The 4,945-nt window shown below is 31.5% G+C and overlaps 1 protein-coding gene across 1 annotated transcript in view; it reads right to left on the reverse strand.

Moving 5' to 3' along the window:
- The window catches only part of LOC110018402 (protein OPAQUE1-like), a 98,465-nt gene that overhangs the window by 38,527 nt on the left and 54,993 nt on the right, over window positions 1-4,945 (reverse strand). The gene's annotated exons all lie outside the window — the stretch shown is intronic.

The raw sequence follows: 4,945 nt of genomic DNA on the forward strand, positions 1-4,945 counted from the left end.
CTTGATTGTTCTCATTATTTTCCATTGTGTCAGGATTTCTAGGTTCTTTTCTCGATTTTCTAATTCTCCTACCAGTGCGTTCTAATTCTGAATCGTAGGGTATAAGATTTTCAGGTCCAAATTTTACGCATACAATTGAAATCAGTCCACAGAAAAATAGTTAACTAAATATGAAAATAAGTTGCAATTCAAGTAAAAGTTTTCTAATAGTCTTAATTTGTCCGTTACTCTAATTATGATTTTTTTTTTAAAATCTAATTTTTAGACCACATGAGAATCTATGCATAATATCATATTTCTTAATCAATTTGTCAATTCTCTTATTCCTAAAATGAGATCCTCCATCAGTAATAATTACTCTCGGCATTTGACAGCGACTTTATATATGCTCAAAAATACAAGAATTTGATACTGCTGCTAGAAGATTTAAATCTCCGGCAACGGCACAAAAAACTTGACAATAGTTATAGATTTGATAAATATGTGTATAAAATATTCAATAATTGTAAAGTCACACTTATCAACGCAAGTATACGTATCGCTTAAGTAATACAGGCTCTAATGTAGTCGTGGATATCGATCCCAAAGTGTGTAATATTAGAGGCTATGAACTTAAGATTTAGAAAATCAATACTTAAGCACAACAACATAGTTCAAATTGCATATTTGTCACTAATAGGCAATTAAAATAAAAATGTAATTTTAATAAACTCTCAATCAACTAATTCTACTAATAAAGTTTCTAATGTGAAGTTCAATATATAAGACAACATCCTTCTCCTTGTCAAGAAATTTAAGTGAATGGATAAAGTGAATCGGTTCAAATTGTATTGTGCCAAATAGGAGCATGCATATTCTTTACCCTTTGGACCAGGCATAAAGAACATTGACTAATATTATACTTGGTTACTGAATCTTCGGCTAGGCTGGGAGGATACCGACTCTTACTTTGGAGCTGCCACGTTTCCCTCGCCTGAGGGCTAACATCTACACTTCAGCACCCAAATGATAGAATCAAATTGAGGATTTTAGTCTGCCACTCTAAAATATCCAATTCTGCACCTGATAATTTTTATTTCCCCATTTATTTGCACCCAACTTCCAAGGACTTTGAACTCCCTAAATCTTGAATGTAATTCTCACGTTAGTTGTAAAACTCAATATATTTTAACGAATTAATTGACCAGATTGAATGTAAATTTAGATTAAAGTGAAAATATCATCACAACTTCTTTAACATTCTCATGGCACAACCAATTCAAATCACCATTTCTCAAAATCTCAAGACAAGGAGAAAGACAGAAAAAACTACTCAGAACTCATGGAGAAGATACGACAAAACTTGGATTTCATATATAAAAGCAAAGTCATACAAACTATAATAAGTAAATATAACTTATCTCAAATTCTTCCCCAAATAAATCCTCAAAGTTCCTATGAATCTCTTCCTTTCTTTACAGCACACAGAATTCTCTTTCAAAGCAGCAAGGAGGAAGAAATCTCTCACTTTCCTTCCACTCTTACAATCTCTCGAAGAATTTCTCACAATACCTAACCCTAAATTACACTCTCCTGGACACCCGTAGACCTCTCGACACTCTATGGGCACTCTGGACTCTCCAGATTCCCTTTTTCGGCCTACAAAATGTTTCTCTTAAAGTTGTACAAGAGTTTTCAAGAGTTGCCTAAGCATCCCTTCAAAAATCGTCCACATTCAATGCATCTATTGAGAGAACCGTCATTCTTACCGTCGATTTAACAACATTAAAAAGACATGAAATTTGATTTTAAAGAGGAATGCATAAAAGCCTTTGAACTATTGAAAAAAAAATTAATTACTGTACCTATAATAGTCCCACTTGCTTGGGAGAAACCATTTGAAATAATGTGCGATGCTAGTGATTAAGCTGTTGGAGTTGTTTTGGGACAAAGATGCAACAGTTTTTAAAGTAATATATTATGCAAGTAAAACTCTGAATGCTGCTCAAATTAACTACATTCTACTGAAAGAGAGTTATTAGATATTGTCTATGCCTTTGATAAATTTTAAATTTAGACCTTACTTGGACCTTACTTGATTGGAACTAAATGTAAAGTGCATACAAATCATTTTGCTATCAAATATTTGATGCAAAAGAATGACGCTAAATCAGGATTAATTAGATGGATACTTTTATTGCAAGAGTTCGACTTTACTGTAGTTGATTAAAAAGAAAATGATAATCAAATAGCTAATCATTTGTCTAGACTATAAAAAGAAATATTAATTAATTTTGCAAATGAAATTTTAAAAAATTTCCCTGATGAACAATTATATAGTATTGATGAAATAAATACACCATGGTATGCCGATATAGTAAATTGCATTGTAAGTGATATTCTATCACTAGATATTAAGAATCAACAATTAAAGAAATTTATATATGATTCAAAATTCTATTTTTGGGATGATCTATATTTATATAAACAATGTAAAGATCTAATTATTAGAAGGTGTGTGCATTATGAAGAAACTTAACAAATAATTGAAAGATATCATGATTCTGAATTTGGAGGATATTTTGGAACAAATATAACTGCTTATAAAATTTTGCAAGCTGGATTTCATTGGTCTACTCTTTTTAGAGATGTTAATGAATATATTAAAACATGCAATAGATGTCAGCAAGTAGAAAATATTTCTAAAAGAAATGAAATGTCTCTAAATTACACATTGGAAGTAGAAATTTTTGTTGTGTGGGGATTAGATTTTATGGGACTATTTATGCCTTCATTTGGAAACTTATATATATTACTTGTTGTTGATTATATGTCCAAATGGATTAAAGCTGTTGCTGCACCTAAATGTGATGTTTGGAGTGTTTCTAAATTCTTAAATAAAAATATTTTGACAATATATGGAATGCTGATAGTAATTATTATAGATGGAGGAACTCATTTTATAAATAAGAGAATTGAGAAGTTGATAAAAAATATGATATTATGCATAGATTCTCTACTATTTATCATTCTCAGACTAGTGGTCTAGCAGAAATATCAAATCGTGAAATAAAACAAATTTTTGAAAAAGCTATAAATCCCTATAAATTGGCTTGGTCTACTAGATAAGATACTACATTATCGTCATACATAATTGCTTATAAGGCTCTTATAGGAATGTCTTCATATAGACTTATTTTTGGAAAAATATGCTACTTACCGGTAGAATTTGAGCATAGAACATTTCACTTAGTCCAAATGAATTTACTAAACTCAACTCATTGAGTTCCATACTTTCATTTAGACCAAAGGAAATCTCGTTAGCAACCATAAGTTACCTCCACCACGGGATTCCCGATCATCCGATAGAGACGTTTTAATTTAGTTTTAATTTTTGTTTTGTTTGTGATTAAATTTTGAGTTGACAAGTTTTATTATATAATATAAGATTGAGGTTATTTTTTGAAAAACTGAAGTCTAGGTGTATATGGTCATTCACATTTATAAAAGTCTATCCCTATGGAGTTATTAATATTAAAGATCCCAAGACTAGAAAGATATTTAAAGTGAACGGACATAGACTGAAACCATATTTTAATGGTCAAATACCAGTTTTTAAAGAGATTTTAATGTTGGGTCAGACTGAGAATGCCGGACTGATGCCATTAAACCAAGCAATTTGTGCGAGGCAACCCATATTTATCATTGTTTATTTTGCTTATCTATTTAGTTTGGAGTATTGAATATAAATTTGTAGTTTTATTGATTTTGTGTATTTGAAAAAATTAAAATAGAGAAAATATTTAAAAACATCTTTATTTACCCAATTTTATGAAAAATTTTAGAATTAATTGGATTTAAAATGAAACTGTGCAAATTTTGGAACTGGCACCTGAGGCGCCTCTTTCCAGAGAGCTGGCGCCTGAAGCACCTGAATTAGGGCCTGAGGCGTCACGGTGACAAAAATGACTTAAAACATGTTAAAAGGTGATTTTTGGCTATTTTTGGTGGGTTCTTTTCCTAATAATTCCCAAAAAATGATTTCTAAACCTATTTTAGAGGGGAAAACGAGGGAAGAGTGAACATTCTGCAAATTCAATGGCTTCCCACACTGAAGATACCACGAGATATAGAATTTTCAACCGAAGGAAGTTCATCAATTTCGATGCGCAGAAATTATACGATCGAGTTCTTGTGAAAAAGAGGCTAATAAAGGAAAGGGGATTTATGAATCAAGGATTCAACACACTGAATACTCGAGTGGAGGAGATTGTTGCACAGAGACGCTGAGAACTGCTTTGTTATACTACTATCGTCGTAGTTGTCCCTGTGGTGAAAGAGTTTTATGTAAATCTTCATGGAATCAACTAAGGAATTGTTTATGTTTGAGGCAGGTTTGTACAATTCACTCCTTTAAGAATAAATGATATGTTTATGATTGAAAGTGTATTTATTTACCACTACGTAATGTTTACCCCTACAAGAGAGAATATGAATAAACTCTATCAATTTCTTACTGATGAAGATGCAAATTGGGAGATCCGAGATGATGGAAACGTAAGTTTTTCTTCATCATTATTGAATCCTACATTTAAAGCATGGCATTTTTTTATTTCATCAAACCTACTTCCTGCTATGAAAATCAGTAAGGTGACGAAGGAGAGTGTTATTTTGAATTATTGTATTCAAACTGGAAAACCTATTGATGTGGGTGCAATAATTATGAAATCAGTTTTGGATTTGATCATCAATGGATCTACTACTTGACTGGAACATCCATCTACTATTTTCCTACTGTGTAGTCAATCGCAAGTGCCTTATGAAAGTTGGGAAAAAGTGTTTCTTCCTTAGAAGCCTATGGAGCAAATGTTTATTGCAATAGTAAAGGAATGGAAGATGACAATGATATGAATATACTGATGGATCAATCATCTCAAAATTCATCATCTATTCAGCCTTACTTCAG

Source organism: Phalaenopsis equestris, unplaced genomic scaffold (assembly GCF_001263595.1).
Source record: "Phalaenopsis equestris unplaced genomic scaffold, ASM126359v1 Scaffold000021, whole genome shotgun sequence".
In the NCBI taxonomy this organism is placed as follows: domain Eukaryota; kingdom Viridiplantae; phylum Streptophyta; class Magnoliopsida; order Asparagales; family Orchidaceae; genus Phalaenopsis; species Phalaenopsis equestris.